The sequence below is a fragment of the Aphelocoma coerulescens genome, chromosome 1, assembly GCF_041296385.1.
Source record: "Aphelocoma coerulescens isolate FSJ_1873_10779 chromosome 1, UR_Acoe_1.0, whole genome shotgun sequence".
NCBI lineage: Eukaryota > Metazoa > Chordata > Aves > Passeriformes > Corvidae > Aphelocoma > Aphelocoma coerulescens.
In genome coordinates this window covers 11,645,952-11,671,773 of record NC_091013.1, presented here as the reverse complement: position 1 = coordinate 11,671,773, position 25,822 = coordinate 11,645,952, and the positions used below count along the sequence as shown (strand labels likewise).

The 25,822-nt window shown below is 36.9% G+C and overlaps 1 protein-coding gene across 1 annotated transcript in view; it reads left to right on the top strand.

The window, feature by feature from the left end:
- IL1RAPL1 (interleukin 1 receptor accessory protein like 1) overlaps positions 1-25,822 on the top strand; it is a 606,065-nt gene that overhangs the window by 363,891 nt on the left and 216,352 nt on the right. The gene's annotated exons all lie outside the window — the stretch shown is intronic.

Here is a 25,822-nt window from a genome sequence, read left to right as displayed (position 1 = left end):
TCCTGATCATTACCTTCTTGTGGTGATGCCAGTTGGAAAAAGATAAAGTTGTATCAGTGGTTGTTTTTTGAAGCTTCATTGAAATTATCAATCAGCTGAAATGTCTATTGACTGAAGCACCTTTAATTGTGACAATTATTTAGTCAGCTGATGCACAGAAAGGAAGTACATGCCTGAAAAAAAGTAAAGAGATGAGGTTTAATTATTGCCTGATAGATGCTGACAATGTCTTTTTGCTGCACCATTCTTGTGACAGCTTCGTTGGCCAGCTCGTGAGTAAGCAGCTGCCTGTGTGAAAGCCAATGTTCGGCACACTCACCCTGGGCACTTGCTATTTGGAAGCAGCTTCCAGACTAACTGAGCTGCTGGTCTGGACCTGTGTTCTGGACAGATTCCAGCAAGGGCTTGCAGTCTGCCAAATGTAATTATCCTCTGCACTTTTAATTGGCTGTGATAATCACTTCCGGTCTTGTGCAATTCTGTGAACTGTTGTTAATTGCTTCATTTTATACCAGAGAATGCTGTACTTCAGTAGAAAATGAAATGATTCTTCCCTCTCTTCCTCCCTTTTCCTCTTCCTCTCTCTCTGGATATACATGTGTGCATATTTATTAACACAACTGGTTTCTCTTATTACAAGCTCCTGCTAAATAAAAAGTGTAATATAGCTTATCAGTTATTTATGATATGTAGTTTAATAATTTTCAGATTCACTGCTTTCCCAAGTATTTCAAAGAGAACGAGAGAGCAGAAAGTAGAACAGCTGATATCTCAGCTCTCCAGCAGAGGAAGGTATGGCATTCCCTTACACTCAGTGGTAGAAGTACACCATAGGTGTGCCACAGTTACAGCAGCTTCTGTGGAAAATGCAAATTATGTGTTGTGTCACCTCTCTACCTCACCAGCCACTTCAAACTCTTTTAAGCTTCTGCTGATGAAAATTATATTTAAAGGGCACTACCTTAGCAATACTGAAGAATACCTATGTATCCCTATAGAAAACTTTCAGACAGATTATATTTTTAATACAAGATAAAATTAACTCAAAATAGCAGAGAGGACATACATATCAACCACTGATTTGCAGGGGTAAATGTAGGGGAGGCTGGGGAAAAGTAACTTGTAATTTTAAATGGTATTGATGCTGTATGCCTCCAACACAGATGAATATACAGAAAAATTACTGCATAGCTTGAGCCTGCAGGGCTGTTCTGAAATTCCCCTGTGTTCTTCCTCCCAAAGTTGTAATTCACTCACTGAAAACTACATTTTGGCGTGAGCTTCTGCGTAAGTGCTCACAATAGAGTCCGTAAAGTAACTCTACTGTGGAAAAAAATAACAGAGTATGTCAAAATTCACAGTCTTGAGTTGGTTTTTTTCTATTCCTCTGAAATAACATTGATATTGTGAACCTCATTTAGTTTGCTTTTTCATTGTTTACCATGACTCAAATCCCAAATGATATTGAGATGCCTGACTTTCAATTCAATCTATATTTACTGAGACAGGTGCTTAGACTGAATTTAATATTAGATGCCTATTGCATTTGAGCATATGAGCATAAGTGGTTGTGAAAAAAACCCTTATAAATCATTATTTTATTTTAAAAGAAATGGCATATTTTCCAGTAATCCAATAGGCATTTGACAATAACCAAAAGTAGCGGCAAACTGTTTTTCTGCCTCCTTGGTAACCTAATTTCATTTATGATTTTGGTCACAGATGTACAGCTAAGGACATCAGAACACTTTAATTCTTCATGAACCCAGACATTGGCAGATCTTCTGGTTTTTTTAAGTATTTTATAATCCAAGTGAAAATATAGAAATAGATGCATCATTTTTCACATTTCTGAAGGTTAAATTTAGATTTTTAGCATCACCCTATTTCAGCAATAGTTATAAATGTTCCTCACTTTCATATGCAGCATAAGTATGCAAGAGAGCTGAATGCTATCTCATTTATGGTGCTAAAAAGAAAATGCCTGGAGCACATTTTGCAATATCAACTAGACCAAAGGGATTACTTGATTTGAAGAGAGATGCTAAAGTTTGCAATGTCCTAGTCATGTCAATGAGAAATAACTTTTAGAGATGAACTTCAAAGGTAATAAAAAATATACAAGCTGCCATTCAGTATTAGATATTACTAAATACTGCCCAAAATAACCACGAAGAAACTGCTAAAATGTTTTTAACTTCAAATTTTTTGTCAAAAATTGTGCCCTAAATTTTGACTTCTGAACATGTAAGACAGTTATTGTCAATCTATTTTCTACTATTGAATACTCACCTTCATGTCTTCTCAAATGATGTTTCATTGTACTGTATCATTGCCCTTCTTGGGGCATGCAATGGAAGTGCTGCCATCCAATGTTGCACAAGTGCTGAATGTCACATTAAGAAGCTAATGACCTTTATGTATCTTGCTGATGACATTTGGTGTCAGATTGTTTCCCCTTATCTTGGTTAATGGGTAGTTCAGATACAGCATGGAGGAAAATGTCATGCTTTGAATATAGTTTGAAGGCTCACTGTCTGAATGGGTCTATTCCTCTCTGTCACTGGAATTTATCAAATTTCCAGGTACTCACTCTGACTTCTCACGACAACTATTTAAAAAGCTCATTAACACTAAATATAGTTGATACATATTAGAAACTCCTCATCCTACAGTTCAGCATCTGTTTATGAATTAACATATGGTGATATGAATAATTGTTTTAATGAAAACCTCACCTCTGAACCACTTTCCTCTGAGTTCATTGTGAATATAATTAGGTCTGCCATAGTCTTCTCCCTGTGAGACTGAAGATAAGGCACAGAAAAAAGTATTTCTTTGCTATAATGCTTCTGCTTAAAGATGATAGGGAGGCACTGATGAATTTAGTGCCTTTCATGTTCTCTGAACTAGAACTCTTTGAATAATAAAATATCACATAATGTCTTTTTTAAGAAGAAATTGTTTTTTTAAACAAGGAATAAATCTTTTAAGCAAATTCATTATAAGGCACCCACTATAATAAATGGAGAAATGCATCCCATATTCTTCAGTCCCATGCAAACAAGGACTTGGTCATGCACTTCACTTAACCTTTCTGTAGTAATAAATAAAGGAACATGTCTTCCCTCTCTGTATGCCAGTTTATATTGGTGGTTTGTAAAATACATTAATGTGACAGTAATCATTAAGAGACTCTTTGTCTTCATGTGAGCAGTTGCTAAAAGATCTTAACTTTGGACTTAATCAGCAATATATTCTATATATATAAGAGATATAGTCATGGATATATTCCATATATATGAGTCTTTCCTTCTCAAAAACTCTCCCAAGTCTTGGGAAGCAGTCACAAATTTTCAGCACAGCTTAGTTAATTAATAACATTGTTGAGCTTTGACTGAACTCTGTAAAATGTTCAACAATTTATCTTGTAAAGATGCTTTATATGAGAGTGATATTTTTGCAGTATTTGCATCTCTATCTCCACATCTTAATGATGTAGATAACATCAATTTAAATGAAAATTCCATTATAAGAATACTAGAGACATCATCCAAGATGCAAGAAATTCTGGAAGACAAATATTGTGTTACTATAGCAGGCCTTTTTTTAATGGAGGGAATATTAAACTCTTGTGAACCTTTTCTAATTCTGGAGGAAATGATGAAACACAGACTAGAGAAAGAAAGTGCAAACCATGAGGAGAGTTTATATGTGTCTGGTGTTTTTTTTCTTTTGCAATTGTTTGATATGCATTAAACAAGTGCTTGGTTGTGGTAAAGCACAGGCAGAGCAGAGGATACTTAGAGGTACTGTGGCTGACTTTAAGAGCTTTGGTGAAACCACACCATTGAGTATTAATGTGCTTTGAAAGCTGGCTGAAAATCACACTTTTTTAAAAATTTGAGGATTTGATACGGAATGATAATTTCATAGGGGAGAGTTTACTGATTTTTCAAATGAAATGCTTGCTGAAAGCAAAGGCCTACCCAAGTATCTATTTCTCATAGAAGTTCTATCAGATGCTGTCAATGAAACCTTTAGAATACCCTAGGGTGGCATTTCATACAGTCACCACCAAAAAAACACACTTGAAATATTATGGTTTTGTAAATGTGACAATTTATTTTTCTATAAACCAATTTGTTTATAGGAAAATGCTGGCAGGCATCAAGTTCTGTCTTATTATGCATAAGTCTGCATAGAAGAAAAGAAAGGGGTCCAACCATCGGATAAGGTTTGATCAGGGCTTTTAACAGGCAACAAAGTCCATCATAATCTGTCAGGTAAACTGAAACAAGAAGCAAAGCAATTAGAAATTAAATTAGATTAAAGTAAAGGCCTGAGGATTTTTTAGCTGAAGTTTCTATTAAATATTTATAGCAGGCCAATCTATGTATTTGAAGGATAGAACACTGTTTGTTATCCGTGCTTTTTAAGTGCTGCTTGTGACCTTGAAATGTGCAGAAAATGTTTTACTTATCAGTGAACAATAGTGATACAGACACAAATAACTGAGAAGAAATTAGTAAATTTTTCTAAATATAAATTGATAGATAGAAGTTCTATTGACATTCACGTTTACTAAGTGTATGTTTTCACTTCAGATTTATCTAGAATTGCTATTTGTTGTTCATGTAAATCTTCCTGAAGAATGCTTCTTTGGTTGTTTATTTAGTTGTGAGCTACCTGATCAGACATGACTGGTCAGCTGGCAACATCAATTTTCCACTCAGAAAGCAGACTAAATCATTTGGAAGTTGAATGTTCTCTGGAGGTTGAAAAAGCCAATTTCTGTCCATTTTAGCCAATTAAATAAATTGAATGTAGGAATATAGTAACTGATATTACAGAATGGTTGTTCACGGTGAAGTAAAACAATTCAGTATAATCAGATGAATAATTGGTGAAAAAAAGGAGGGGGGTCAGCAGAACAGCTATTTTGACTTCTGGAGGGAAGACTGTTTAAGAGACTGGTTGACAAAGTCCCTTTAGAGGTAGTCCTGAAGGCCAGAGAAATCCAGGAAGGCTGGACATTCTTCAAGATGGAAAATTTCAAGGGGCAGGAGTGTCTATTTGCTGAAAGATGAGCTGACAGGGAAGAAGACTGGTTTGGCTGAACAGAAAGATTTGACTGGAACCCAGCTCGAATTCAGGAAACAAAAGGAAGAGAGTTTATCACCTTTGGAAGAAGGGGAAGACCACTCAGGAGGATTACAAGGATGTCAGGAGGTTATGAAGGGATAAACTCAGAAGGGGTGGGTCCAACTGGAAGTTAATTTGGCTACTGTCATAAAAGACAGTAGAAATATTTATATAAATACATTAACAACCAAAGGACAGTTAAGGAGAATCTTCATCCCTTAAGTGTGGAGGGCAGCATAGTGACAAAGCAAAAAGAAGAGGCTGAGGTATTTAATGCAAGTCCCACTTGACTCATCTGATCTCTTTCTATGACAAGATGATCTACTTAGTAGATACAGGAGAGGCTATGGATACTGTTTCCCTGGCTTTAGAAAACCCTTTGACACCATTTCCAACAGCTTTCTCCTGGAGAAATTGGCTGCTCATAGCTTGCACAGGTGCCTGTTTCCTAGATAAACACTGACTGGATGACTGAGCCCAGAAATTGGGGGGAGATGGAGCTACATCCAGCCAGGGATGGACACATATTCTCCAGGATTTAGCATGGGCGCCAGTCCTGTTGAATCTTTTTTGATGATCTGGATGAGGGGCTGCAGGGTACCCTCAGGCAGCTTGCAGATTAACAAGTTGGGCAGGAGCATTGATCTGCTGGAGTGCAGGAAGGCTCTGCAGAGGGATTTGGACAGACTGGATCGACGGACTGAGGCAAACTGCATGAGTTTCAAAAAGGTCAAATGCTTGACCCTGCACTTGGGTCTCAACAACCCCAGGCAATGCTCCAGGTTTGGAGGTAGAATGGCTGGAAAGCTGCCCAAAGGAAAAGGACTTGGGGGTGCTGGTCAACAGCAGCTGAACATGAGCCAGGTGTGCCCAGGGGGCCAAGAAGGCCAATGGCACCTGGCCTGGATCAGCAGCAGTGTGGCAGCAGGACCAGGGCAGTGACTGTCCCCCTGTGCTTGGCACTGGTGAGGCCACACCTCAAATCCTCTGTTCAGTTTTGTGCCCCTTGGTACAAGAAAGACTTTGAGGTGCTGGAGTGAGTCCAGAGAAGGGAAGAGAGCTGGGGAAGGGTCTGAAGCACAAATGTTAGGAGGATTGCCTCAGTGACCTGGGGTTGTTTAGTCTGGAGAAAACAGGGCTTGGGGGAGACCTTATCACTCTCTACAACTCCCTGAAAGATGACTGTAGCAAGGCAGAGGTCAGTCTCTTTTCCCAAGCCAAAAGCTATAGGACAAGAAGAAATGGTCTCAAGTTGCACTAGGGGAAGTTTAGACTGGATATTAGGAAAAATATTCTTCATGGAAAGGGAGTATCAAGCACTGTAACAGGTTCCTGAAGGAAGTGGTGGAATTAGCATCCTTGGAGGTGTTTAAAAGACTTGTAGGTGTGGCACGTAGGTTCAGTGGTGAACACGGTGTTGCTGGGCTAGCAGTCGGACTCAATAGTCTTAGTAGCCTTTTCCAAGCTTAACGATTCTGTGGGTTTACAAAAAGATAAAAACAGAGGGAAAAAAAGAGAGGAGCCAGCCCTCTTACATTAATCTTCTTAAGACTACCAGAAGTCTATATTATAAGCAGTCTGGAATGATGGTCCGTCAAAATGTCTCTCCTTCAGACTGACTGCATCGTATTAATTTTTTTAAAAAAAATTATTTTCTTTGAGTTTCTAAAGTATCTCTGAATAGCTCTGTGATAGAACTGGAATTGTAATTTAGCTGTTGCATTTATGAATGCTGCTCAACTTGGATCTGCTTCATAGCTTACAAAGCCAAGTATCTAATAATTCTGTGACATGAGAGCCATTTATCAATTTCTTAATCTTTTTATCAAGAGTTGCTGAAAATAAATGTATTTTCACAAAGGTTTTTGCATATATTGTGTGATCCCTGTTTATGCCATGCAAAGATCAGTATGCTTTTATCTATTTTGAAACAGTAGTTCCAAATGCCAGATTGCTGTCTTCAAGAATAGGGGGATATATGATCTGTCACATTCAGGTCATGAGTTTAAATTCACACAGGTCAATTGCATCTGAAGATCATTATTATCTTTAGCTCACTGAGATAAGAAACTTGTACTACAGTAGTTTTTGTAAATAAATAAAGTTTCCATTACTGTTATTCCACACTTTTCATCTTCTCTGAAGTTATTGCATCCCTGTCAGAACCTAAAACTCCTTTAGTTTTGCAGTTCTTTATGCAATCAGTCTTCCTGACCCTTGAGTTTCAGACATCTCTGAATAATGTATGGTTTTCCTCTCTAGACCTCAAACTGAGTTAAATGCCCCTACAGTGCTTTTGATCGATTAGGGGCTGGCATGATCAATGTCACAATGTAAAGCACAGCCCCTTCATGATTAATGAGTTTCAGGTCTCATGCTTCCTTTGGAGGAGCAAAGAACAAAGCTGTAGGCATTATGCTTGTTCAATAGCTACACTTAAAAAAAACCCCAAATCAAAAGAACCCAAACAAATGAAAAAATGAACAAGCAAAAAACCCACCCAAAATGAGCAAGCAAGCAAAACCTCAACAACCTACACAAAACAACTAAAAATAATTATGAAATAATATATATTTAAAATCTGTTTTTTCCTTGCACGATATATTTTTTTAAGCTGTTCAGATGTTGAAGCTAAAAGAATGGGCAATCGTTCTTGAATTCCCAGTTTGTGGTTCAAACGAAACCTGAATCATGAAAATTAAAACAGCTTTTTTGGAGCTGCTTAAAGAAAAAAATATATGTTAAAATAAGTAAGGGTAATATTTGATTCTTCTGGATCTCTCTTCATCATCTGAAAGATGCTGACTGTGGATGCTAAAAAGCTAGGAAAAGAGGAATTTTCCAGATGCTGCACAATTCTGTGAAGTTTTTCCTTTCTCATACAGCTAGCTGAGAAACAGTGAAGACGGTTTTGTAAACTAATTCTCTATCTCTGTACCTGGGGTTTGTTTTCCAGTCTTGTTTTGGTATCCTGGAAAAAATATTTTGAATGGATGTTAGAGAACCTCAGCCAATCCTTCTAAGGGGTGGGTGGTTGGTCAAATGACCAATGACCTCCTGCCACTCTTGCAGACCACGTTATATAAACCGGTTCATAATTAATTAAATAGAACTGTTCTCCTGACTTGAATCGTGTCGTTCTTCTTGCCGTTCTCAGCACAACAGCGACAGCTGACAAGTTACATACTTTAAATATTTCATACAAAGTAACACTACGTGTTTTTATTAATGCTCTGGTTTGACAACAGATAATGGAAAGGAAGAACTAACAAACTGAAACAAAACAGAACTGATGTTCATGTATCTTATCAAAATTGATTATTATAAGAGCTCATTAATGTAATAACGCAGTAGCTTGTATGTATATATTTATTGGTGTATTCGATATAAGTAAAAGTGAGATTTGATAAGGTTCACGTACATTGTTATTTCTCATGATTCCCTATTTGGCCCTAAATAAGAATATAATAATATTTTTAAAATTATTTGTATTTTTTATTTTGAAATCTTATCTTTGCAAGTCATTTTTCTTGTAATACTACAACAGGTTTTTACAGAATGGTAATTATTAGGGATTAATCTTTCTTTGTTTTATGAACTTTGAGTATGGCTGTTGTTGAGCATATTTTATGATGTCTCATTATTCTACCCACATTAATCCATCTTGAGAGACAAAGACACACTTGATACAAATTAATTACTTGAAAATAAAACCTTTTTGCTTACATGTTTTCTTAAATATAGAATATTGCACTTGACAAATGTTTCTGAGAACTGAGGTAGAATAGATTGAGAAATTATTTTTGTGTGCAAATCCAGAACTGCATGGAATGAGGTATGACTGTTCAGGGTTTTCTTGCTGGTCTCCTAGCACTTAAAAATTGCACAAAAGGCTTTTAACAAATGATTAAAATGCACTTCTATATGCTTTCCTGTTCAAAAGTTGGTTTCTGACAAGCATTAGGAAAGGGATTAAATATCAAATGAAAAACCTGAAATGTGGATTCTGTTCAGGAGCCAAATTGAGGATTAGAAGTTAAAAGACCAGCTGTGAAAACAAACTGTCATGGAGATAAAAGTTAATTTATATGTACAGCGAAAAACATTTTAAAGAAATTAATAATTTTCTTAATTTCAACCTTAGATTGATAAGAAATGTAAGCTTTAAGGAATGCCCATATTGTTTTACTATGCTAAGATGTTTCAGCCTGGAAATTGCAAGGAAATATCTGTAATCAATCATTGTTTTTATATTCAGTTTTCCTGAAAACTCAGAGACTTGTAGTTTAAGTTTCATATATCTCCTGCCTCCACGTTTTATTCCCAGAGATAGTTTCATATGTTATGCAAACTACTCAGAAAATTGTAGGGGCAAAATATCAAGTGACACATTAATGGTATGTCCCACATAACCTCAGTTTAGAAATTAATCTGATTTGCACAGGAGGCCTCTTTCTTAGCTCTTAGCAGCTGACCAAAATTTAGAAAATAGAAAGATCCATCAAGATCTCCTTCAAGAATGGTACCTGGGGTTCTTAGTTAAAATTCCTTCTCCTGCTCTGTCGCTGTGAAACATGGATGTGCCTCATGCATTTGTGCCTCATGCACCAGCTGTGTGATATCAGCCTTTTGTGAATGGTTCCTCCTCTATATTTATGTCTAGGCTGATAATCTTGTGAATGTTTTCTCACAGGTTGCATTAAGTGCCTTGACACTAAGTGCAGTTGTGAATTTAAATCCAGTTACAAGAAATACAGTTCCTCTCTGAACATGAATAATTGACCTGCATATGACAGCTCTCTGATGTCAATCCCCAACAGGGTGAATTTGGTCAGAGGTGAACTAAGTGTGCACTCACTTGCCCTTTTTGTGGTTTTGCACGGAAGTCTCATGTATTGCACCATACCATGACATGATATGATAGATTAATTCCTGATACAAATATTTCAGATGATCTTCCTGTGCAACACTGAAATTTTCCATTATTTCACACTCTTACTGTGCCCTCTGATGACATGAAAAACCCATAGATGATAAGAACTTTCTTCACTCTGAAGTAGTTTTGTGCCTCCTGGGCTGCTCCCTCTTATTTCATTAAATGCATCAATTAATTACGTGGTTTTTACTCAATTTACCATTTTCATTAGTGTTCAAAATTACATCACAATTATTGGCCAATAAAAACCCAAAAAGAACTTACATTTCACTTTATTGTCAGAATATTGGAATTATTTCATTAAATGTGAATGAGAAGAACACTAGAAAGTAAAAATGCTGCATTTTTATTAGAAAATAATGTTACTGCTCATGACTATATTAATATCTAATATCTAGTATTTATATCAAAATAATTGTCAGAATATGACAGTACAGCTTACAGAATACCTATGGACTGTATTTTGCTAATGTTACTTCAGTTGAAGTAATTTTTAGATAGCAATTGAGAGTTTAATAATAAGGATTCAGATATATAAATTTATTGAGCTAATTCATTTAACTGTGGAGCACAGAAGATCCATTGAGAAAGAGAACTAATGGCTCCCTGTGTCTTTCCATGACCTTTTGGTATAAAACTTTCCTGTTATATAAAGTATGCACCCAAAAATTATTAATCAATAAAATATATATTTTAATTATATAGTTCTCATTTGGTATGTCTATTTTCACAACAGAAGAAGGTCTTATGCAGACCCCACTTAACAGGTGTTTGTATAATGAAGAAAAGCTCTTCTTTCCCTAAATAGCTTGCAATGTAAGGATGAAAAAGGACCCATAATAACATTATGACTAAAACATAAACAATCACAAGGAAACAATAAGTCATTGTTAATTATAAATAGTTAACTGCCCTTGAGGACATGGAGGGGGAATTTCTTTGTGAGCACTTTGTGAGTGGGAAGTGCAAAGTGAATCCTTGATATTGAAGGATAAATGATAAGACTATCGATATACTGTGAAGCCTTTTTTCTCTACTTCATTTATGATATGATAAAGAGGGGAATTTGACAGAGAAATAAAAAGAGGGAACTTGTATCATCAAAGTAATAGGAGTGAATTATGAATTTGGCACATGCATCATGAATAGCTTTTCACTTGAGATTGAAAAAAAACGACTAAGCTAATAAAGATTAAAATGATAGAAATGGTCTTGGTTGTAAAAATAAAGCTTGTCAAGATAGAGATAACCTTGATATGATGACTTAAGTAAGAAATATGATTCGAAATTGATATCCAAGAAAAAAAGTCTGGATTGAAGGAGATGGATAGAGATTTTTGGTGGCGAGAGCAAGGCAGCAAGAAGGAACAGTATGAAAAAGTTTGGTTTTTGGCAACTGAAATTAAATTTACTGTTGGGCATCCAGTAAAATATTAATCAAAAGTCAAATGGAGATCTTAGCTTTGATATCCTGAATGGGGCTACCTGACTCTATCAGGTAACCACCCAAACTCTTTCATAGCTGAAATAAAACACAACTAGGAAGCCATTCCTTCTAAAACAGTCATCTGAAACAGATCAGTGCAAACACTGGGTTTGTTTGGGCTTTTTTTTTCTGCTATAAATACTAGGAGAGATGTGGTTTTCTACTACAGGTATAAGTGTGCTGAAGTTACATGCAGTAAATTTTTGGGCAAGAATACAGTGCTGGGATGTGTTGCCATGTAACAATGGAAAGGAAATTTGTTTTCTGTGGAGAGGTTTCATGAAAGAAATAATTTAAAAGGAAAATGTAAAAGGGCAAGAGGAGTCTGGTAACCATGGAGAAAATTACCACAGGATTTGAGATCATATTTTTATGTTTAGAATAGACTGAAATAGTGATTCAGGTGAAGTAAAAAGAAATTTGAGAAAGGATCAAATAGCAGAAGAAAAACAAAGACAGGGGAAGAAATTTAGCTTAAAGAAGTTCTTAAATCGAAGAAAAATGGGGCACTTCTTTTCATATAATCTGCAGAGTGTACTAAGGACTTTGCTTTATTGGTTTCTGGAAAATATATGGAAACTCAGCTAGGGATAGCTATTGTAATATTCTGTGCCCATAGTAATTGAAGAGAAAGGACAAAAAAAAAAGTCGCTGGAGGGGAACACTGAATGTCTTTTTCTTTAGAAAATGGAGGTGACTTGACCATGTTTGTATGAAGCAAAAGGGGACAAAGGGTGATCAACTCTGTGGGAGAATGGTTTGCAGAAAGTGGCAAGTCTCTAAATAACATTGATGTTGCTCAGCTAGAGGAAAACAGATTTCTGAGCTAGAAGCAACATTGTCTGACACAGCTGGACATTTATTATGCTCTTAGAGTAAGATGCAGTTGAGGAGAGTGAAAACTAAAGGAGAAATACAAAGATTAATTTAGACCTGGCATGATAAGCTGCAGAAGGAAAATTGAATCTCTTTTCATGTCAGGAAAGGCTTCCAACCATATCTGGAGAAATGGCAGATGCTGAAGTGAGAAGGGTCTAGAAACAAATTGTTAACCCAGCACAAAGAGAATTGCTTGTGGCAAGACAGAAGCCAGCCACTGTTTGTTGAATTACTGAATGAACATAGATACCAATTCAATGGGTTACACATTAACAGCATGACACCATTGTGACTAAAAAAACCTCATAACTCATTGTCTATGGGATTATTCCTGGAGTTGCAACCAAGGACTGAGTGATCAATTTTCTTTGGATCAGAGTAAGAAGAATCTCACTGGGAACAGTGAACCATCTGTCAGGAGAAACTTGGGAAAGGACATAAAGCTGTAGGCTGCAGAGAGAGGAAGAGGAGCGACCAAGGCCACTCAAAAGCTGCAGTAAAGAAGGGGACAGCAGTGGAGAATGAGCCTTGCAGAGCCAGGCTGTGAGCAACAGCTGGTACCAGGGAGGTGAACACCTTCTCCTGACAGCCTTTGCACACCAGCAGGACACCCATGGGCTTGCAGGGCTGACCAGATCTTGCAGTCCTTTGCAAGTTGAGATGACCTCAGGAAACTGGGACTGCTCATTCTAATGGGTCTGGTGGTGCTTGCAGTAACCACAACACTATGTTGTTAATACTCATCGTGATTGTGTACCCCTGAGTTTATTAGAGTTATCAACTCTGCCAATTGTCATATCAGAGTTATTTCAATCACAGACTACGAAACTTAAGGAAAAGTAGTTGCTACAACTTTATCAGCTGGAGCTGTGCTTCCATGTGGCATTCTATGTAAAATATTGGTACTAACTGCATATATGCTTCATATATAAACTTTTTTTTTCCTTAAACAGCTATAAACTTTTCTCCCCCAATATCAACATTAAGAAGTGCTAAAATACAAATAATGATTGAGGAAAGCATGACACAAGCAGATAATTCTGTGTCTCAATGAGAAAAAGAGTGGGAGAGAGCAAAAAAAGGAGAATGTCGTGTTTTCTTTTTTTTTAACTACAGAACAGGGTGATCCTATTTATAGGAAAAAACAGTGGTAGTACTACAAAAAATGATAGCACCTTATGAACAGAATTGGACGTGGCAGATGTTAAAAGGTATATGAGAATGGATTTAAACTTGAAAAAATTTAATGTCTTACTGGGAAAGTGTATGAATTGAATGTAAAGGAATCAAACTGATTAAAGAGGATATGTTGTAAGAGTAGGAGAAAGGGCAGACAAAGCTGAGACTTGGGAAAATGCACCTTTGCCATGGAGCAGTGGTGAAAATAAGGAAGATTTTTTCTAGAGTAAGCTCATAGAAGCTACAGAAAAATTAGTGGTAAAATCAAGTTTCGTTAAGGTTCTTGTGACAGGTAGGATAACTAAAACACATACTGATGACAAAGAAATATGCAGTAAATATGAATCAGAAGTTATGATGAAAAGTGGGAAAGGGAAACAAGTTTGGAGGATGCTATCTAGCAGATTCATAGCAAAGGAGAGATTCTGATGGACATGACTGGCAAACTGTGCTGGTCTGGACAAATTTGGAGGAAAAATATCCTCTGACAGAAGGCAGGTTACAACCAGCCCTCCCCCACCAGGTTTGGGAAAAAATAAATTTTCCTCGAAGGAAAGTGAAAGAGATAAAAACTATTTATTTAACAAACACACTGGAAGAGCATAATAATGCTAAATAATGAAACCTCTTGCTTTGCTGAGAGAAACCTGGGAAAATTTCAGAGTCCTTCCGTAGTCTCTCTCCCCCTCCTTGGAGCTGGGTCATGGTGGGCCCACCTCTGGTCCTCAATGGAGAACTCTCCCTATGTGTTCTAATGTTGAAACAGTCCAAAAAAGAAGAAGAAAAAAAGCCAAAGTTCCAGGAGAACAAAGTTCAACTCTCCGTCTCTCTCCGGAGAAAAAGGGCCGAAAAAAACTGGCTGGAAAGCAAGCAGGGAGCTTCCTTCCCTCTTGCTGCTGTTAGAAGCAGAGAAGTCTGTATCTGTGTCCTTGAACAAACTGCTTTGAAGAGTTCACTCGGGTTTTTTTCCTCTCCCCCCTCTCAGGCTCAGTTTAAAGGCACAGAAAGGCAAAAAAATTAATTTCTGGGCATAGAACAGCGATATGGGATACAACATCATAAAGTCACCCCAAGACACAAACATAATGACAATTGATGCAAACATGATGCAGTGTGTAGCTGTTTGCACACAGCAGCCTTGAAATGGTTTGACTGCTCCTTGAACTGGGTACAGTGCCTTGGTTTGCCTTGGTCTCGTGGATCTGTCAGGGACATGGTAAGCACCAGGCTATCAGCTTGTCTCAACTGCCTTCTGTCTTCTTTTGAAGAAATAATAATAATAATTTAAAAATACCTAAGAAATATCCTTATCTAATTGATCATCAAAATTGGAAGGATGAGAATTAGTATTTTACTGGTGACCCTCATCTTTCTGAAAAGCAATTTGATACCGTTGATGGGCCCAGAAATTCTGCCTGACTTGGTCTGGCTGTATTGCAATCTAGTCTATAATACTCAGTTTCTACACAGACATATTTTTGAAAAGTTCCAGTGGAAAGAACATATTTGAATAATTTACAGGAGGCACATTTAAGTGTACAAAATATGGAACTATCTTCACTGTACAGATATGTTGAGATTATAGTGTACACTTATCTTATTTTCCAGTCAACTTTCTATAAAGGACATGAGATTTTGACTTAGCAAACACATTTAGTTAAGCTTGCTTTATTTCCTGTTCCTCCTCTCTAGTCCACTGATCTTCTAACAGATTTTTAATTCAACAGAGCACATTTATTCTGGAAATCACCTCAAGAGAACATATGATTACCGAAATGTTTTTTTTCCTGATAGGAAAGTTAGACAAAAAGACCAGTGAATCAGCAAGGTAGCTGTTTACAAGAGATGATGGCAAAATGCAATTTGTATAACAATTTTTTCCTCATAAACAGTATTTAATATCAGCATTTTACCAACCCTGCCATAATGTTTTATTACAGGCTTTACAACTCCAATAGATAAAGATAGAATGTACAAATTTGTTTAAGCTGAGCTATTTTACAGCCTTTTCCACGACCATTTTTTACTGATTTTGCTGTTAGCAAGTATTTAAAAAAATAAATAATAAAGTTGCAACATTTTCTTTTGTCAGAGTGGACGCAATATGTTTTAGGGAAAGGGACTGAGTGTTAATCCCCACACAGGGAGAGGAAAGGGTAACGGAAACCAGAAAAACTTTCCTAGGAGCACAAGAATATGGACAGATAATGAAAGTATTACTGTTTACTTCCTTTGAGTTTTTTTTTAAAAGTAGATGGGGAAGAATAAAGGACAGACAATGCCTAGGAGTGGGTCTATACTTCAAGATAAACTGGAAACTTGGAACACATCAGGAGAGAATTAGAAAATTACACTTGGGGAAGGCTGAAAATGTTCAGTTCCTGTTTAGTACTCCCTGGAAAGTAACTGTGCTAGGGGACCCCAAGGGAAGGACAAGATTTACTGAAAGAAAATGACTAAAAGATACGTTAGAAATTCAAATCAGGGACTTCAGCTTCCTACAGACACAAGGGATTTGACGTTCTGGAATAGGTATGTCTCATTCCTTCTTAAATTTTATATATATATATGTATATATATTGCAAAATAATGCAGTTATCAGATATTTTGTCTTCTTTAATGAGGCAGCTTAGCCAACAAAAAGAGGGCTCTCTCTTTTCATTGCCCAGTAAACTTATTGATAAAAACAGTTAGTAAAACTGTGGTTAAAAAAAAACCCTATAGTCTTCAGAATCTCATAGAATAATAGAAGTCCTGAGTTGGAAGGGACCCACAGGGTTCAAGTCCAATTCCTGGCCCTGCACAACACAACCCTAAGAATCACACCACAACCTGAGAGTATTGTTCAAATGCTTCTTGAGCTCTGGCAGCTTGGTGCTATGACCACTGCCCTGGGGAGCCTGTTCCAGTGCCCAGCCACTCTCAGGGTGAAGAACCTTTTTCTAATACCCAACCTAAACCTCCCCTGACACAGCTTCAGGCCATTCCCTTGGGTCCTGTCACTGCCACCACAGAGCAGAGATCAGTGCCTGCCCCTCCTCTTCCCTTCATGAGGAAGTTGTAACTGCAGTGAGGTCTTCCCTCAGTCTCCTCCAGGCTGAACAGACCAAGTGCCCTCAGACCCTCCTTGTATGGCTTCCCCTTTAGACTGTTCACCATCTTTGTTGCCCTCCTCTGGATGCTCTCTATCAGCTGAGTGTCTTTGTTACATTGTGGCACCCAAAACTGCCCCCAGCACTCGAGGTGAGGCCACCCCACCCAGTGCAGAGAAGAGTGGGACAATCCCCTCCCTTGCCTGGCTGGTGATGCTGTGCCTGATGCCCCCAGGCTCCTGCCCCTCCTGGCTGCCAGGGCACTGCTGGCTCATGTTCAACTTGCCAATCAACCAGGACCCCAGGTCCCTTTCCACATCACTACTTTCCAGCATCTCTTTGTATGTACATTCAGAGCTGCCCTGTACCAGATGCAGAATCTGGCACCTGGGAGAGGGCACAACCCTGGATGTTCCTCAAAATCCCCACTGAACTGGGGAACAGCAAGGATTTTTACTCTGGCAGACCCAGGTAGAGTAATATAATGTGGGATTTAAAGTCCTTCATGTTTCATCTGTGGTTGTTTGCTGGAGGCTTTCTTCCCCCCACTGCAGGAAAACCAAAACCAAACTCAAATCAACTTCTCTGTCTTTCCAATAATTTTTGTCATTCTGTCTCTTTCTGGCTTTCATCAGAAGCACCAAAATGGAAAGGTGAATTCTTCCCGGAAAGCCTACTGGAATTTGACATATTATGCTTTTGGTGTGAGCCTTTTCTGGGATCTCCCAAATTCTCTCCCATACTCACACACCCACACTGCACAGGGAAGCACTAAAACACCCTGCCTGCTCAGGCTTCATCCAGGCTATATATATTGTAGTCTTTTAGAGGATCATGCTATTGAATAATTCATTATTCAGTGGTGCCACACAGTGAATGCTGTTGTCTTTCAAGATCCTTTTAGTTATTTCCAAGTCCCCTTTAAAAATACATCTCCTAAATAGGGCATGAACCCATATAAATTTCATTTGGGTTTCAGTCTTCAGCACTAAAGCAGTGTATTCTTTCAGACTCTCTAGCAGTGGTATTTGGAGTATAAGCGTTCTGTCAAAGAGAAAACATCTGCTGGTGGATGAACTATTGTAACCCTGAATGGAGGCTTTAAAGTTACATTTTTTAATGTTCTTAAGGCATACTTGAGGCAAGGATGCTATTTTTTTTTCTAGAACAATTTCTGTAAAATGTTTTAGTAAGCTACTGTATCAAGAATAAAATTTGCAATATATGCAGATATTTTGTGACTTTAACAAGGATAGCTTTATCTCTGGATACCTATTCCTAAATATACACATAACAGCAAATTTTCATGAAATCACATTGGAACTGGTGTTACTTAGAAATTTTTCTATCTTATAAAATATTTAGTTTCTTCTATCCTTGCATTTTGAATGTATTGTACAGCCTAATGTATGAATAACTTATTAAATCATTTGTTAAATAATGAGCCTTGAAAATTCTGAAGGAGTCATGAGTACTGCAGTCAATGAAAGACTTTATTCTTTAGACTATGAACGAGAAAACCAAGTAAATAATGTTACTTCTCAGTTCCCCTGCCCCCCCTTCCATTGCAGAATTACACATCTGCTCTTGGCTGAGTGCTTTATTTAACTCAGTCAGGAAACTGCAAAAAAAACTTATCCAGTTTCATAAAGTTTGAAGGATAGTTTCAATAATCTTAAAGGATAGTCTTAGAAGGTACATTTGAATTTTCCTTCCATTTTTGCAAACCTAAGTTTGTAGTTTTTCATACCTTATGAGTACAAGTACAATTAAATAGCTGAAGTTAACATTAAGTACAAACATTTAATGATCTTTAAAAAAAACATTTATAAAAGACAGTTATCGTTGCTTTTGTGATTTTCCTATGAACTGATGCACAGCAATTGCTAAGAATCCAGGTAAAAGTTGGAGCTGGCTCAACAGTCTTCAGAAACTGCAGCAAGAAAAGTTTTTGTTGCATGCCTCTAACATATTGCAATTCTTGAGATGTCAGAGATTATCATTTGCTTCATAGACTCAATTTGGAACAAGTTGTAAGCAGTCACTTCTGTAGCGATACAGCTTGTAATGAGGTAAGAGCAAGACACATCTGGATTTTGGCGTAAATTATTTATTATATATAGTCAATAGTAACAAATAAAATCTAGTCCACACTATTCTCCAAATGACAAACTAAGATGATTTATTTTAAATAAGCTCTCTTAAGTAATAATATTTTGGTGTTATTTAGTGCTAATAATAGTCAGAGATAGTGAAAACAAGGATATAAAATGATTAAGCCAGTGTAAATAATTACATTTTAAAACTTGTTGTCTAAACATTCATTGGAAGACATAACTTTGTGTCAAATACCATCTTTCAGTATCTTTTGGAAATATTTCACTGTTTTGAAATAATGCTTTCAAATACCTTTATCCTGTTTAATCCTGCTGTGTTTATTCCTGCTCATATTTTCAACTGGAACACTATAGTGCATGGAACCCATCCATGCATTGTTCAGCAAAAGCATTACAATGAATTTAAAGCAGAATAATTTAAAATGCTAAAATGACTGACAGTCTGATACAGGTCTGATGGGAGCTGTGGACAGTCACTGCCACTCTGAATAGGAATGTAGTGAAAGCCCAAGACAGGGCTGCTGGGAAAGGGAGCTGGAGATAAGAGAGAAATCCTGCTTGTCAGCAGAATATTGTATACTGGGGTTAGTTCAGATGTTTTCTTTTAAAAATTTAGAGGTTTTGCCCTTTTTTCTCCTATATGGCTTGTCTTTAACTTGTCTGCATCAGTCCAGTAGTTTAATTTATGCATTCAGATAACTATATGGTTTGGGGAGATGATTTTGTGTGAGTTATAACAGTCATGCCTTTAGTGCAGTGCTTATTGGACAAGCAATCAGTGCCATCTCAAAATATCACACTTGGTAAATCTCCATTTTTCTTCTTGTTTAACACAATGGACTATTCAAGACCTGTAAACCCAGAGCAGAATATACTATCAGCTTCAAAATAACTGCTGGATTAACCTCAGGGTTTAGATGAGATGGAGGGAAGATTTAGACAGTACAGTAAAATAGTCTCTCTGGAAATAAGGGAAAGTGGTTTCAGGTATTATATGCTGGCTTTTAGATCAGTATTACTTATTTATTTGCTGTTCATCTATATAATCCAGTATGCACAAAAAAGCTTTAATGAATATGGCTGTAGTGAAAAATTTTCAAAATAACATTAAAGCTTTCCCCATTTTTTTTAATTTACAAAAATGTTATGTTTGCAGTGAACTGTGGAAACTAATTAACATGTTCTGCAGTTCCAATGTATTACAATTAAAGGAGTGGGATCAGGGGAAATTTTCTCTATGTTTCACATGTTATAGAGGGGTATTTCTTCTACATTTTTCATCTATCAATCCTCTGCATCTCACATTTAAAAAGCTGTTATTTATAAACAACTGGTTCTGTTTCTATTTATTCTGTTCTTTTGCTGTGTAACAATTTGTGTCTATTAATCTCTTTTTTTCCTCAAATAAGCCCTTAAACTTGGTACTTTTTAAAGAAACATATCACTTCAATATTGTTACACAATAAACACAGTTAATTAAAATTATTTCGTTTATTTTGATGACATGTAAAGCTATGCAAAATTATATCTTAATAATTTGGTGTTTTCTGGATATAAAATAGAAAATCATATATTGGTAATTCACTAGGCATGCACCGAACTAAATGTGTCGTACATAGAAACTTCAAAATCTATTTCTATTCTATAAAATTCCCAAAGTTTTCATAACTCTTTACAGTTTGTAGAGGTGTGATGAAGGGGAGACACTGATCTGCTCCATTGCAAAATAAATTGCCATTACTGTTTTTATGCTAAGATTATTGAATTGTGTCTGATCAAGCAGTAACGTAGAGGTCTGTGACACCATACAGAATTAGGACAAAAATTTCCAGAGCATTTTAGTCCAAGAAAACCAAAAAAGCACTTCTAAATGTCACCTAGGAAGTTTAAATGCTACACTGATGAGAAAAAGCTTAAAATAAACCCTTGAGGAGCTGTGAGCTTAAGTAGTCTCCCACCCAATGAATAACAATTCTCACATTACATTGCACATGTTAATACACATCAGCTGTAAAAGCTGTAAATGGTCACTGATGGATCTATGGGATCAGAATAGGAGTAATTGTAATTACTGCTCCTGTTATTTTTGTTCAGCTGCATTCATATATAAACTACACGTTGATTATTTTAATGATGGTGTAAATGCAACAGGGAAAATGCATGTAAATACATGCAATGTAAATGCATGTAGGAGGAGGGCCACCAAGAAAATCAGAAGTATGGAGCACCTCTCCCATGAGAGAATTTGGATTCTTCAGCCTGGAAAAGAGAAAGCTTAGGGGTGACCTAATTTTGGCCCTCCAGTATTTGAAGGGAGTCTACAAGAAAGATGGAGAAAGATTTTTTGCAAGGGCCTGGAGTGACAAGACAAGGGGAATAACTTCAAGGTGAAAAGAGAGTGGGTTTGTATGAAATATTAGGAATAAATTCTTTACAGTGAGGGAGGTGAGACTGGCACAGATTGCCCATAGAAGCTGTAGATGCTCCATCCCTGGAAGTGTTCAAGGCCAAGTTGGATGGGGCTCTGAGTAACCTGGTCTAGTGAAAGGTGTCCCTGCCCACAGCAGCGGGGTTGGAACGAGATGAGCTTTAAGGTTCCTTCCAACCCAAACCATTCTGTGATTCTGTGATTCTGGGAAAATACCTACAGTCACTAAGATTTTGTTTGATGTTACTAATCTACCAAAATGTAGGCAAACTATGCAGCCTGAAAATGGTTATGGAGTATTTGCTTATATCTCAGGTATGTACCAGCAAATTGAGAATTCATATCCAGATAAATGCAGATTTTTCTATTAAAAAAAGTTTAAAGAATGCCATGATCTACACAAATGCCTCCATTTACTATTTAAACAGGAATTAATCTATTATAAGTGAACCCACTCCAACACCAATTGTCTGCCAAATGTAATCGTTATATGTAACACTTTGTTTTACTTTTTTAAAATTTTTTTTTCTTTAAGATACTTTCAAGAGAAACAGTTGAAAATACACTTAAATTATCTCTCATAGTATTATTTATCCCCCTTTTTGAATTCCAGGCACAGCATCAGTCTGGAAGTACAACACATTTTCTCCCAAGTCATCCCTTGCATACAAAACATTTTTCCTAAGCTAATTTAGATGAGTGTGCTTCTATTTAACACACATTTTTTTAAGGCTGCATTAATTGCAACGACTGCATTACATGTAAAAACGTCTTTAGTCTTTGCTGAATCTCTCTCTGGTCTTATCTACTACACTGCAAATTTTGCCCCAAGCCTGTATTTCACTTACACCTCTGTCTAAATTCCTACTAGGACTCACCTCTCCTACATTTTTACATTGCTGTATGCTTATCAAATTCTTGGTTTTTATACAACAGAATGACTTACAAGAATTACATGAAGAATTAATTACAAAATCACAAGGAGCTTTTAATGTATTCTCCAGAAAATTTTGCAAGGACCCTCAAATACTTGTATATAGTATTAATCAGAGAGTTGGCTTTTAGCACTAGCACTCTTTTAGAAGTGTATCCCTCTGAATATGTAGTAGATACTTTAATTTTTTTCCTTTTCATATTTAAAATATATATGTTATTAAGGAAGCAAACTACTGGCATCTAATATTCATATATTAGTATCAATATTTGGAATGCCAAATATTGCCAGAATTTTTGACAAAAGAAATAACCACTGCCATTGATAAAACAGTTTTATCTGTGTGTTTTGCTATGTGCCTTTGTGCTTGCCTCTTTTTTCCCAAAATTCTGTATGGAAATTAAAGTTACTAGATGTTTTACTTATCTGAAATGAAACAAAAGTGACAGTTGATTGCAAAAGATAATTGCATAACCAACACCCTTGGCTTTACATTAATCTAAATAGTTTGCATTTGCAGTCTTTATTACATCCCATTTGCTAGTACTTAAATTGAATCACACTGTCTGGCTTAATTGTCTAAGGAATTAAATAAAAATATTCCCAGATTTGCACTATATTTCTGAATTTGTGTAAAAATTTCATCCTTATTAGTTATGATTTGAGTACATTTTAGTATACTGTGGATTGTAAATGGGCCAACAATCAGAACAGCATCCTGTGATGACATGGGAATGTGACTATGCAACACACAGGAAATAATATATAACTCAGCATAGAGATAAAATCAATTTTTAATGAGAAGTCAGCACTTAATAGTGAGTTTTCTGTTGTTATTATTAATAAAACTAAATGTCTTTTAAATTATTTCCTTTTGCTTGATATTCTATTGTATGTGCACTCTTGGCTGATTTAATGGCTCATGAAACTCTTCAAAAGGGAAACAGGGATATTATGACAAAAAACATCTTCAGTAAATCATTAAAACATGGCCCATTTGTGTTTATGGTTAATGTGTTTATACAAGAACACAGGGTCAATATAAATAAAGATACTAGGGTTAAACGGCTTCTTTTCTTGAATAAATGTTTCCATAATTTTAATGTCACAATGAAAATCCAGAAAGTTTTATCTACAGAAAAATAGAGAAGATGAAAGATCTGCTTCAATTCTCAGTACTATGATATTTTAAAAAAAGTCAGGCTACAAGACCAGCGTAAAATACAAGGTTAGACTTTTTATTTACCAGGTGACAATGCGTGGGTGCATATTTTCACTGCTGTATAAAAAATCTGGAGAGCTACTGGTGGCTTTGCCGAGGTCCTTGCTGAAGACTGGGCACAGGAAGGAGGCAAGCCTCAGCCACCAGCACAGCCTGGGGCTGTGGGAAGCAGGACATCTCCTCACTCAGGTGGTGGAGGAATTTCCTTGGACTGAGGCAGGGAAATACAGGGCTTTCTGCCATGCAGAAAGGCACAGAAGGATGAAAACTGCCACTGCTATTGCAGCTTTGTCTTCTCTAATGGCTTCAAGTTTTTCACTGGAAAAAGCTAAAGCTTCTAGTGTTAATCTAATAGAACAAAGCACTTTTGAGTCTAAAAATGGGGGAGCTTGAGACGAATGGGTGGATGTAAGAGATTTTTGGGAGCTTAACATACTTGCATCTGGTCATTCACTACAACATTTTGTTTATAATTGAAATGTTTTAGTTAAGACAGACATACTTCTCACCATTATGCTTTTTAATTAAAATGTTTTCGAATTTCCTGGTCATACCTTGTTAAAAATGGCTGGGTCATTACATTTGTACTGGCACACAAAATTAAAAATTATGATAAATAAGTAAACTTCTGTTGCCAGTAACTTAGTATTGTTTTCACATTATTTCTGAACTCCCAGTTCAGAATAGGTGTAGATTAGAAGTCTAGCATATATAAAATTTATTTTACAAAGTAATCATTTTTTAATACTTCTCTTAATTGGCAGAGACTATTTTATGTAAGAGTAGTGTCGTGGGGAATAAAATGAATCTAAGCTCTATCAAAGCATTGAATTCCTGGATATGTAAGAACTTTTGAATGAAAACAATAAAAATTAGATTTTGGGGGGGTTTCTTTAGTACCATTTAAATGAGGCTTTGATTTTTTTAATATGTGGAGTAGATAATTTTATTTTAAATGGAAAGAAACACAATGAAATCTTCAACTCTGTATTGTGCAAGATGTCAGATTATATTATGCAAAGTTCTGCTGTCTGGATTTATATTAGAAATATCTTTCACCTATAAAATTAGCTCTATTAGTTCACTGTTTAATCATTTATACCAGGGAAGATGAGTCTGAGTTGTATTCTACGTAAAATTTTTTAAAGGACTGTTGCATTTTGGAAATACCAAATTTTCAGTTCTGGAAGTTGTGCTAATCGGTGTCCTCCTTGCACCTTAGGAACAGAAATGTCATTCTCCACTCTCTCTGAAACACAAAAGTTGTCCCCTGCACTCATGGGGCTTCGTGTGGGTCAGCAGTTTGATTACAGGGGAGAATGCTGCAGAAGATTACCAGGGGAGAGATGATACCTGCCAGGGGAAGTCAACTGCTGCAGGTAGCTTTAGAAATCAGAGCAGATAGATTGAGATGATCTCTCAATTCATCTGGGAGAAAGTATTCACAAGGAAGGATAATGTGCTCTCATGGTTGCTAGGCAGATGGCCTTTTGCATTGTGCTAGTTATGGCTCTTCTTCCAGATGGGTGCTTTTGTACCTGAGCTGGGTTAATCAAGCCTCATGGCACAAAATACATGGTCTGCTCAAGACTTTTGTATGAGAAGGTATTAACTCTTGATGAGGCCTGGGCTGTTGGTACCTGAGTAGCCTTTACTAGTGCAGAATCAAGAAGGAAACCCCTCAACTTATCCTTAAGATGTCAGAGGACAGGTGTAGCCATAACCATTGTATATCATCACCACAGAAGGTGTTTTCTAATCTTTCCAAAATCATTGATGCAATCACAGCTTGGTTCACTTACAGTAAGTGTTTTTCCGGTTCTTAAGTTCCCGCACCCTCCTTAGAAGCTGAGAGGAAGACAAAAGTGTAACTTTTTGTAAGATACTAAGTCAATATAACTCTATGGGATCTCATACACGATGTGCCAGCTTCTTCCTCTGACCACCTCTCTGAACACTGAGTTGAAGTAGATATTCAAGTGAGGAAACACTTATTTAAAGGAATGCAAGACTCAAAACATCTGTAACAAGAGTTACTTTGGTTGGAGCATTTAGGATTGTGCCTTCTGCAGTTATTAAATATTGCAGGCAGTAAAACTTTCATTTTCCATGCAGGAATTTCTTTTTCCACAGCATTTTTTTCTCATCAGCTCCTGACACTGTTGGGGCTGCCCGAGGCAGCACAGCATCCAGCTGCAGACGTCCTTGCCTTCTGCTGCTGCAGGCAGGGGTCAGCTGCAGCAAGCAGGGAAAGCTGTGAGCTGCAGCCTGCAGGGAAAGCTGTGAGCTGCAGCCTGCAGGGAAAGCTGGCTCCTTCACAAGGAGCGAGCCCCAAACAAAGGTGGTGTAAAAGTGTCAGCAGAGGCAAAGGACAAAAGAGAAGTCTCTGGGTAGGTTCCAGCTG